Raw genomic sequence first — 12,702 nt, 5'->3', positions numbered from 1 at the left:
AGTTATTGAACGATACAAGGCCATCGGTATACCTCAAGCTTAAGTTAAACTTCCTGTTCAAATTACCTTGGTTTGACTTTGCTAGTACGAGCAGAAATTTTGATTCATATGCATACAGAAACAGATCTGCAAGAGGACGAGCATTACTGGTTCCCACCGGGATGCCTACTCCTTGCCAAAATGTCTTATCCCCACATTTTACATAGATATTGTTACTAAGGTAGTCCAGCATTTCACATATTGTTTTCTCGGTAGCCTTCAAATGCTCTCATTTTTTTGCCAAATTGTTCTGAACCCCTCTCAAGATAGTCATATAATCTGTGGTCATCACGTTTAGTAAGAATGCCTCAAGGGTCGTAACGTTTGTCTGACATATTTGATGTTGGTTCCTTTATGGTGATTTTTGAGAACCCACATGGTACAGATTTCACTTGAATATGAAGAAAGGTTTTCCTTGATTGTGTTAAGGAACTGTGATTAATCCTTGAGACATGGATTTGGCGGTACACTTGCTGGACCACGCAGTGTATCTCCCATTGCAATTATGTTTATTACCCATGTGGTGAAGATACAGGTGGTAAGATACTAAATCCGTACGTCACACGTGTGTCGTACAAGGTTGACCTTGTTTTATTCGTTTTGGTTAGATAACCGTGACCTCTGTCACACCGGGACTACTTTTTTCATTCATAAATACATAGTAAATACATAGTGTTTATTCCTAATACAGGATATTTACCATCCCCAAACACACAAGCGTGATAACCTCTTTATCATATAATGCCATTCTTTAATTCTGTGCTTCAAAATCGCTTTCCCTCACTCACAAACTTTACCGAAACATTGCGAGTTTTCCTGGAATGCGCGCATTAATATTTATTACGTCACAGGGTAAGTGATGTGTCAGTCGGACAGTGACAGTAGCCAATATAGTTCCAACTGAAATATGTTTCTTATACAGTGGCCAAGCAACATATACGCAAAACAACAATTGTTTTTAATTGTCTTTCGCGGCAATCCATCGGTCTGTCCGCTAGAGTAACTGCCCTTTGTCAAAGGGGAACTACTCTAACCCTAGTCTATGAGACGTCACGGCCACGGTCAGATGTTGTTGACAGTCGGTCTGTCCTGTCATAACGATAAGAAGTGTTGTCAGATGTACACACAGCGACAAAACGAAACAAGGTAACAATTCAAACATATTTCCGCCAAATCCAACTATTTTAATTTGTGGAGGGTGTTTCAAGCCGCAGAGGTCTACAAGCACAGATATGGCTACTGATCCCGCTTGGCTAGGTCTCGTGCCCTCGCCAAATTGTTTCGAAATGTATATCTCAAAAGTTGCCAAAACTTATAAAATGCCTTAGCTACGTCACAGTTAGACACATATTTTCAGTATATTAGACTGTTCTTTTGATAATGATAGCAATTATCCCTGTAGTTTATCCAGATTCCCGATGGTTAATTCTGACTCGATCGCCGAATGACGAGGGCGACGCCGTGTTTGTTTATAAACAGTGAAAGTAGTCCCTACGTGACCTTTGATATTTGCATCTCTATCCGCATATGACCCCAACGGATATCGTTTTTATCCGTTGGCTTTATCCTGCCGAGAAACCTACCCATTATATGATAAAAATGCATAACTTGTTCAAGTCACGATATGGCTGAAATACTGCCGATGTGACTTTAAATATTAACTCACTCACTCACTCACTCACTCACTCACTCACTCACTATGGACACTTGTAATTCAGTACAAAAGAGGAATTGACATGTCTTACGTCGAGACAAAAGTTAGAATAGAACTGGTTTTGGCAGAATTCTTAGATACCTCAGTTACCATACTGTCCTGCAATCACGCCTGTCCCTCAAGATGAAACACCTATGACGCTACCATTCATGGAAGTTATTAACAATAAATGTCAAACATCAACACCTGATATAGTTGTCTTTATAACATTTCTAGTTAATTGGTCGGAGTTGGTCTGTGAACTAGAAATGTTATAAAGACATATATATTGGGTATTGATGTTGTTTTAAATTTAATGTTCATAAGTTCCTGTTACAGGCGCGTGGTACTGCTGTGCTGTGCCAGGCAACAAACACATACTTTGTGTGTGTGGCGGGTGCTGCTGTGCTGTGCCAGGTAACAGACATACTTTGTGTGTGTGGAGGGTGCTGCTGTGCTGTGCCAGGCAACAAACACATACTTTGTGTGTGTGGCGGGTGCTGCTGTGCTGTGCCAGGTAACAGACATACTTTGTGTGTGTGGCGGGTACTACCGGAAGGGAAGAACATGCTTACCATTTTTGCGAAAGTTTGCAAGACAAAGAGAATCTCACCCGAGTGTCTTTTAATATTAGATATGTCAACACGAGTTGATAAAAGTGGTAAAACTCAGAGGCTTGCCGAGGAGTTGTCCACTTTTATCACCGAGTGTTGATATATTTGATATCAAAAGACACGGTGGTGAGATTTAATATATCGTCAGCTTCAGTAGCAGCCATTAGTGATGTCATTTGATTGTGATGTCATGGTAACAAATGATGCCACAATTGTCTGCAAACCATTGTGTTGTAATTTCATAGCACCTATATCTACAATGTAGATATCGCTTGATCTCACACAAGCGATATCTCCTGTGGGACCCAGTTTTGGATGATAAATGCAATTAGCAACTTTACGAAATCGACAATGTTTGAGACAATTGTTGTGTAACATAATGTTCATGTGCATGAAAGTAGTCCAACAGAAAGTTGTGTCAGGTAGAGAGGCACCTGTGTCGTGTAAACATCAAATGCTGGGACAGGGCAACGCTACATTTACGTTATATTTTCCACAGATGTCACTTACTGGTTTTAAAAACACAGCCAGTGAGGCCTGTGTTGAACGATACCTGGTGTGTGCAGCAATCAGGGCCAGGTGTGAACATGTGTATCATGTAGTGCAGTGTGGCACGGAGCACGCAGTCGCAAGTACACCACAGCATGATGCCGGCCTATCATTGTATCGCCTTGCCTTCTGTCACTCATTCATCACTAACGAAACTCTACTCAACGAGATAAAATCAACGTTTCACCATGCATCAGTTAACCCTTCCTGATATAAACATCAATGTTTAATATACACACAAAATAAGGATGGCATTTCTCTACCAGCTAAAATATAATGAACAAACATGAAATAGCCATACCCCTGCCAACATGACATGTCGGCCGGTTGTGTGCACTGGGACCATTTGTAAATAGCTTAATTGCATGCACCAAGAAAGCATGACTGCAATGTGCTGTTTATGATAGAATACGTAGCCACTCTTTTGAAGGTTTCATGATAACATCTTTAAGGGTGGAATGATTTATCACTCTTTTCCCCAATATTCCAGACCCGTGAAGATCCGGGGTAAATAGGTCTTCAACAACCAATGCTTGCCGTAAAAGGCGACTATGCTTGTCGTAAGAGGCGACTAATGGGATCGGGTGGTCAGGCTCGCTGACTAAGTTGATGCATATCATCGTATCCCAATTGCGTGGATCGATGCTCATGATCCCAATCACTGGATTGTCTGGTGTAGACTCGATTATTTACAGACCGCCATCGGCGCTACGAGTTAACTAACGCCTGATCCAAGGGCTGCCCATTGCCCTACGAGTATGAGATCAGCTTTTCATCGTGAGCACAATAACTATAGGTATGTACAGTGCGAACATTTGTAAACATATAGACCACCACTTTGTTTGCACCTATTTTAAATATTTATCATATGTACGTTTTATCATGTTCGTCCAAGTAATGGAACAAATGTCACTTGTATTCCCCAGCAGAAACATCAATATAGGATATATGTCAGCAAGCACTGTTGAACCATATGACTAACATTTGGTTCACTCCCTACTCGAGTGGGATATTTATCTTTCAATCCACTGTAATGTTTGGTAACATTTGTTCTGACACTTCATGCAAGAGTAGGTGTTAGGTCCTGGTAGATGAGTATAGATGTGTTCTACCTTCACTGTCGGTGTGGAATGAAGACAATGACGATGACGATGAGGCATACAACGTTCCTCATCCTCCTCTGCGTCATATGATGCCATTACTTCGACCGATGAAGATCCGGTGTAGAACAGGTCGTCGGCAACCCATGCTTGTCACCGTGAAGATCCTGGGTAGGCAGGTCTTCAACAACCCATGTTTGCCGTAAAAGGCGACTATGTTTATCGTGAGAGGCGACTAACGGGACCGTGTGGTCCGGCTCGTTGACTTGGTTGATGCATGTCATCGTTTCCCAATTGCGTAGATCTATGCCTATGATGTCAGTCACTGGACTTTCTGGTCCAGACTCGATGATTCACGGAACCCCATTATATAAGGGAAATGTTGCTGGGAGTGGCGTGAAAAAATAGAAGAAAAAAAAGAATGAGCTCAGTAGCATTATCAATTATGCTGAGGTAACTACAAAAAAGAAATATTAGGACCGAGACATCAACTTTTGCCCAAATGTGTTGCGGAACCAATATATTTCCTAAAGCAGAATAATCTCCTCACTTGTACACAGCAGGTATAATTCACAGTGTACATACCGTTTTCAGTTTTAACAAAATCAGCAGGTTGTCTGTTAACAGGCCGCCGTCACGTGACAGGGGTACTGCTGTATGGCGTCACATGACTGGAGGACTACTGTGTGGCGTCACATGACAGGAGGACTGCTGTGTGGCGTCACATGACAGGGGTACTGCTGTTTGGCATCACATGACAGGAGTACTGCTGTGTGGCGTCACATGACAGGAGGAGTGCTGTGTGGCGTCACATGACAGGAGTACTGCTGTGTGGCGTCACATGACAGGGGTACTGCTGTGTGGCGTCACATGACAGGAGTACTGCTGTGTGGCGTCACATGACAGGAGCACTGCTGTGTGGCGTCACATGACAGGGGTACTGCAGTGTGGCGTCACATGACAGGAGTACTGCTGTGTGGCGTCACATGACAGGAGTACTACTGTGTGGCGTCATATCACAAGAAACTGCTGTGTGGCGTCACATGACAGGAGTACTACTGTATGGCGTCACATGACAGGAGTACTACTGTATGGCGTCACATGACAGGAATACTACTGTATGGCGTCACATGACAGGGGTACTGCTGTATGGCGTCACATGACAGGAGTACTACTGTGTGGCGTCATATGACAGGAGTACTGCTGTGTGGCGTCACATGACAGGAGTACTACTGTATGGCGTCACATGACAGGAGTACTGCTGTGTGGCGTCACATGACAGGGGTACTGCTGTATGGCGTCACATGACAGGAGTACTACTGTATGGCGTCACATGACAGGAGTACTGCTGTGTGGCGTCACATGACTGGAGGACTGCTGTGTGGCGTCACATGACAGGAGCACTGCTGTTTGGCGTCACATGACTAGAGGACTGCTGTGTGGCGTCACATGACTGCAGGACTGCTGTGTGGCGTCACATGACAGGAGTACTGCTGTATGGCGTCACATGACAGGAGTACTGCTGTGTGGCGTCACATGACTGGAGGACTGCTGTGTGGCGTCACATGACAGGAGTACTACTGTGTGGCGTCACATGACAGGATTACTACTGTGTGGCGTCACATGACAGGAGTATTGCTGTGTGGCGTCACATGACAGGAGTACTGCTATGTGGCGTCACATGACAGGGGTACTTCTGTATGGCGTCACATGACAGGGGTACTGCTGTGTGGCGTCACATGACAGGAGTACTGCTGTGTGGCGTCACATGACAGGGGTACTGCTGTATGCCGTCACATGACAGGGGTACTGCTGTATGCCGTCACATGACAGGGGCACTGCTGTGTGGCGTCACATGACAGGGGTACTGCTGTGTGGCGTCACACGACAGGAGTAGTGCTGTGTGGCGTCACATGACAGGAGTACTGCTGTGTGGCGTCACATGACAGGAGTACTGCTGTGTGGCGTCACATGACAGGGGTACTACTGTATGGCGTCACATGACAGGAGTACTGCTGTGTGGCGTCACATGACAGGAGTACTGCTGTGTGGCGTCACATGACAGGAGTACTACTGTTTGGCGTCACATGACTGGAAGACTGCTGTGTGGCGTCACATGACAGGAGTACTACTGTGTGGCGTCACATGACAGGATTACTACTGTGTGGCGTCACATGACAGGAGTACTGCTGTGTGGCGTCACATGACAGGGGTACTGCTGTATGCCGTCACATGACAGGGGTACTGCTGTGTGGCATCACATGACAGGAGTACGGCTGTGTGGTGTCACATGACAGGAGTACTGCTGTGTGGCGTCACATGACAGGAGTACTACTGTGTGGCGTCACATGACAGGAGTACTTCTGTGTGGCGCCGGCGTCACATGACAGGAGTACTGCTGTGTGGCGTCACATGACAGGAGTACTGCTATGCGGCGTCACATGACAGGAGTACTGCTGTGTGGCGTCACATGACAGGGGTACTGCTGTATGCCGTCACATGACAGGGGTACTGCTGTATGCCGTCACATGACAGGGATACTGCTATATGGCGTCATATGACAGGAGTACTGCTGTGTGGCGTCACATGACAGGATGACTGTGCGGCGTCACATGACAGGAGTACTGCTGTGTGGCGTCACATGACAGGAGTACTGCTGTGTGGCGTCACACGACAGGAGTACTACTGTTTAGCGTCACATGACTGGAAGACTGCTGTGTGGCGTCACATGACAGGAGTACTACTGTGTGGCGTCACATGACAGGAGTACTACTGTGTGGCGTCACATGACAGGGGTACTGCTGTATGCCGTCACATGACAGGGGTACTGCTGTATGCCGTCACATGACAGGGATACTGCTATATGGCGTCATATGACAGGAGTACTGCTGTGTGGCGTCACATGACAGGATGACTGTGCGGCGTCACATGACAGGAGTACTGCTGTGTGGCGTCACATGACAGGAGTACTGCTGTGTGGCGTCACACGACAGGAGTACTACTGTTTAGCGTCACATGACTGGAAGACTGCTGTGTGGCGTCACATGACAGGAGTACTACTGTGTGGCGTCACATGACAGGAGTACTACTGTGTGGCGTCACATGACAGGAGTACTGCTGTGTGGCGTCACATGACAGGAGTACTGCTGTGTGGCGTCACATGACAGGGGTACTACTGTATGCCGTCACATGACAGGGGTACTGCTGTGTGGCATCACATGACAGGAGTACTGCTGTGTGGCGTCACATGACAGCAGTACTGCTGTGTGGCGTCACATGACAGGAGTACTACTGTGTGGCGTCACATGACAGGAGTACTTCTGTGTGGCGCCGGCGTCACATGACAGGAGTACTGCTGTGTGGCGTCACATGACAGGAGTACTGCTGTGCGGCGTCACATGACAGGAGTACTGCTGTGTGGCGTCACATGACAGGGGTACTGCTGTATGCCGTCACATGACAGGGGTACTGCTGTATGCCGTCACATGACAGGGGTACTGCTATATGGCGTCACATGACAGGAGTACTGCTGTGTGGCGTCACATGACAGGAGTACTGCTGTGTGGCGTCACATGACAGGAGCACTACTGTTTAGCGTCACATGACTGGAAGACTGCTGTGTGGCGTCACATGACAGGAGTACTACTGTGTGGCGTCACATGACAGGAGTACTACTGTGTGGCGTCACATGACAGGAGTACTGCTGTGTGGCGTCACATGACAGGGGTACTGCTGTTTGCCGTCACATGACAGGGGTACTGCTGTGTGGCGTCACATGACAGGAGTACTACTGTGTGGCGTTACATGACAGGAGTACTGCTGTGTGGCGTCACATGACAGGATGACTGTGCGGCGTCACATGACAGGAGTACTGCTGTGTGGCGTCACACGACAGGAGTACTGCTGTGTGGCGTCACATGACAGGAGTACTGCTGTGTGGCGTCACATGACAGGAGTACTGCTGTGTGGCGTCACATGACAGGAGTACTACAGTGTGGCGTCATATCACAGGGGTACTGCTGTATGCCGTCACATGACAGGGGTACTGCTGTATGCCGTCACATGACAGGGGTACTGCTATATGGCGTCATATGACAGGAGTACTGCTGTGTGGCGTCACATGACAGGAGTACTGCTGTGTGGCGTCACACGACAGGAGTACTACTGTTTAGCGTCACATGACTGGAAGACTGCTGTGTGGCGTCACATGACAGGAGTACTACTGTGTGGCGTCACATGACAGGAGTACTACTGTGTGGCGTCACATGACAGGAGTACTGCTGTGTGGCGTCACATGACAGGAGTACTGCTGTGTGGCGTCACATGACAGGGGTACTACTGTATGCCGTCACATGACAGGGGTACTGCTGTGTGGCATCACATGGCAGGAGTACTGCTGTGTGGCGTCACATGACAGCAGTACTGCTGTGTGGCGTCACATGACAGGAGTACTACTGTGTGGCGTCACATGACAGGAGTACTTCTGTGTGGCGCCGGCGTCACATGACAGGAGTACTGCTGTGTGGCGTCACATGACAGGAGTACTGCTGTGCGGCGTCACATGACAGGAGTACTGCTGTGTGGCGTCACATGACAGGGGTACTGCTGTATGCCGTCACATGACAGGGGTACTGCTGTATGCCGTCACATGACAGGGGTACTGCTATATGGCGTCACATGACAGGAGTACTGCTGTGTGGCGTCACATGACAGGAGTACTGCTGTGTGGCGTCACATGACAGGAGCACTACTGTTTAGCGTCACATGACAGGAGTACTGCTGTGTGGCGTCACATGACAGGGGTACTGCTGTGTGGCGTCACATGACAGGAGTACTACTGTGTGGCGTGACATGACAGGAGTACTGCTGTGTGGCGTCACATGACAGGATGACTGTGCGGCGTCACATGACAGGAGTACTGCTGTGTGGCGTCACACGACAGGAGTACTGCTGTGTGGCGTCACATGACAGGAGTACTGCTGTGTGGCGTCACATGACAGGAGTACTGCTGTTAGGGTCACATGACAGGAGGAGTGCAGTGTGACGTCACATGACAGGCGTACTGCTGTGTGGCGTCACATGACAGGAGTACTACTGTGTGGCGTCACATGACAGGAGGAGTGCTGTGTGACGTCACATGAAAGGAGTACTGCTGTGTGGCGTCACATGACAGGAGTACTGCTGTGCGGCATCACATGACAGGAGTACTGCTGTGTGGCGTCACATGACAGGAGTACTACTGTGTGGCGTCATATCACAGGAGTACTGCTGTGTGGCGTCACATGACAGGAGTACTACTGTATGGCGTCACATGACAGGAGTACTGCTGTGTGGCGTCACATGACAGGAGTACTGCTGTGCGGCATCACACGACAGGAGTACTGCTGTGTGGCGTCACATGACAGGAGTACTACTGTGTGGCGTCATATCACAGGAGTACTGCTGTGTGGCGTCACATGACAGGAGTACTACTGTATGGCGTCACATGACAGGAGTACTACTGTATGGCGTCACATGACAGGAATACTACTGTATGGCGTCACATGACAGGGGTACTGCTGTATGGCGTCACATGACAGGAGTACTACTGTGTGGCGTCATATGACAGGAGTACTGCTGTGTGGCGTCACATGACAGGAGTACTACTGTATGGCGTCACATGACAGGAGTACTGCTGTGTGGCGTCACATGACAGGAGTACTACTGTATGGCGTCACATGACAGGAGTACTGCTGTGTGGCGTCACATGACTGGAGGACTGCTGTGTGGCGTCACATGACTGCAGGACTGCTGTGTGGCGTCACATGACAGGAGTACTGCTGTATGGCGTCACATGACAGGAGTACTGCTGTGTGGCGTCACATGACTGGAGGACTGCTGTGTGGCGTCACATGACAGGAGCGCTGCTGTTTGGCGTCACATGACTAGAGGACTGCTGTGTGGCGTCACATGACTGCAGGACTGCTGTGTGGCGTCACATGACAGGAGTACTGCTGTATGGCGTCACATGACAGGAGTACTGCTGTGTGGCGTCACATGACTGGAGGACTGCTGTGTGGCGTCACATGACAGGAGTACTACTGTGTGGCGTCATATCACAGGAGTACTGCTGTGTGGCGTCACATGACAGGAGTACTACTGTATGGCGTCACATGACAGGAGTACTACTGTATGGCGTCACATGACAGGAATACTACTGTATGGCGTCACATGACAGGGGTACTGCTGTATGGCGTCACATGACAGGAGTACTACTGTGTGGCGTCATATGACAGGAGTACTGCTGTGTGGCGTCACATGACAGGAGTACTACTGTATGGCGTCACATGACAGGAGTACTGCTGTGTGGCGTCACATGACAGGGGTACTGCTGTATGGCGTCACATGACAGGAGTACTACTGTATGGCGTCACATGACAGGAGTACTGCTGTGTGGCGTCACATGACTGGAGGACTGCTGTGTGGCGTCACATGACAGGAGCGCTGCTGTTTGGCGTCACATGACTAGAGGACTGCTGTGTGGCGTCACATGACTGCAGGACTGCTGTATGGCGTCACATGACAGGAGTACTGCTGTATGGCGTCACATGACAGGAGTACTGCTGTGTGGCGTCACATGAATGGAGGACTGCTGTGTGGCGTCACATGACGGGAGCACTGCTGTGTGGCGTCACATGACTGGAGGACTGCTGTGTTGCGTCACATGACTGGAGGACTGCTGTGTGGCGTCACATGACAGGAGTACTACTGTGTGGCGTCACATGACAGGAGTACTGCTGTGTGGCGTCACATGACAGGAGTACTGCTGTGTGGCGTCACATGACAGGAGTACTACTGTTTAGCGTCACATGACTGGAAGACTGCTGTGTGGCGTCACATGACAGGAGTACTACTGTGTGGCGTCACATGACAGGAGTACTACTGTGTGGCGTCACATGACAGGAGTACTGCTGTGTGGCGTCACTTGACAGGGGTACTGCTGTATGCCGTCACATGACAGGGGTACTGCTGTATGGCGTCACATGACAGGAGTACTACTGTATGGCGTCACATGACAGGAATACTACTGTATGGCGTCACATGACAGGGGTACTGCTGTATGGCGTCACATGACAGGAGTACTACTGTGTGGCGTCATATGACAGGAGTACTGCTGTGTGGCGTCACATGACAGGAGTACTACTGTGTGGCGTCACATGACAGGAGTACTGCTGTGTGGCGTCACATGACAGGGGTACTGCTGTATGCCGTCACATGACAGGGGTACTGCTGTGTGGCGTCACATGACAGGAGTACTACTGTGTGGCGTTACATGACAGGAGTACTGCTGTGTGGCGTCACATGACAGGATGACTGTGCGGCGTCACATGACAGGAGTACTGCTGTGTGGCGTCACACGACAGGAGTACTGCTGTGTGGCGTCACATGACAGGAGTACTGCTGTGTGGCGTCACATGACAGGAGTACTGCTGTGTGGCGTCACATGACAGGAGTACTACTGTGTGGCGTCACACGACAGGAGTACTACTGTTTAGCGTCACATGACTGGAAGACTGCTGTGTGGCGTCACATGACAGGAGTACTACTGTGTGGCGTCACATGACAGGAGTACTACTGTGTGGCGTCACATGACAGGAGTACTGCTGTGTGGCGTCACATGACAGGAGTACTGCTGTGTGGCGTCACATGACAGGGGTACTACTGTATGCCGTCACATGACAGGGGTACTGCTGTGTGGCATCACATGGCAGGAGTACTGCTGTGTGGCGTCACATGACAGCAGTACTGCTGTGTGGCGTCACATGACAGGAGTACTACTGTGTGGCGTCACATGACAGGAGTACTTCTGTGTGGCGCCGGCGTCACATGACAGGAGTACTGCTGTGTGGCGTCACATGACAGGAGTACTGCTGTGCGGCGTCACATGACAGGAGTACTGCTGTGTGGCGTCACATGACAGGGGTACTGCTGTATGCCGTCACATGACAGGGGTACTGCTGTATGCCGTCACATGACAGGGGTACTGCTATATGGCGTCACATGACAGGAGTACTGCTGTGTGGCGTCACATGACAGGAGTACTGCTGTGTGGCGTCACATGACAGGAGCACTACTGTTTAGCGTCACATGACAGGAGTACTGCTGTGTGGCGTCACATGACAGGGGTACTGCTGTGTGGCGTCACATGACAGGAGTACTACTGTGTGGCGTGACATGACAGGAGTACTGCTGTGTGGCGTCACATGACAGGATGACTGTGCGGCGTCACATGACAGGAGTACTGCTGTGTGGCGTCACACGACAGGAGTACTGCTGTGTGGCGTCACATGACAGGAGTACTGCTGTGTGGCGTCACATGACAGGAGTACTGCTGTTAGGGTCACATGACAGGAGGAGTGCTGTGTGACGTCACATGACAGGCGTACTGCTGTGTGGCGTCACATGACAGGAGTACTACTGTGTGGCGTCACATGACAGGAGGAGTGCTGTGTGACGTCACATGACAGGAGTACTGCTGTGTTGCGTCACATGACAGGAGTACTGCTGTGCGGCATCACATGACAGGAGTACTACTGTGTGGCGTCATATCACAGGAGTACTGCTGTGTTGCGTCACATGACAGGAGTACTGCTGTGCGGCATCACATGACAGGAGTACTACTGTGTGGCGTCATATCACAGGAGTACTGCTGTGTGGCGTCACATGA

Source organism: Haliotis rufescens, unplaced genomic scaffold, assembly GCF_023055435.1.
Source record: "Haliotis rufescens isolate VD_foot unplaced genomic scaffold, xgHalRufe1.0.p SCAF_56, whole genome shotgun sequence".
Lineage (NCBI taxonomy): Eukaryota > Metazoa > Mollusca > Gastropoda > Lepetellida > Haliotidae > Haliotis > Haliotis rufescens.
This window is presented reverse-complemented; position numbering follows the sequence as displayed.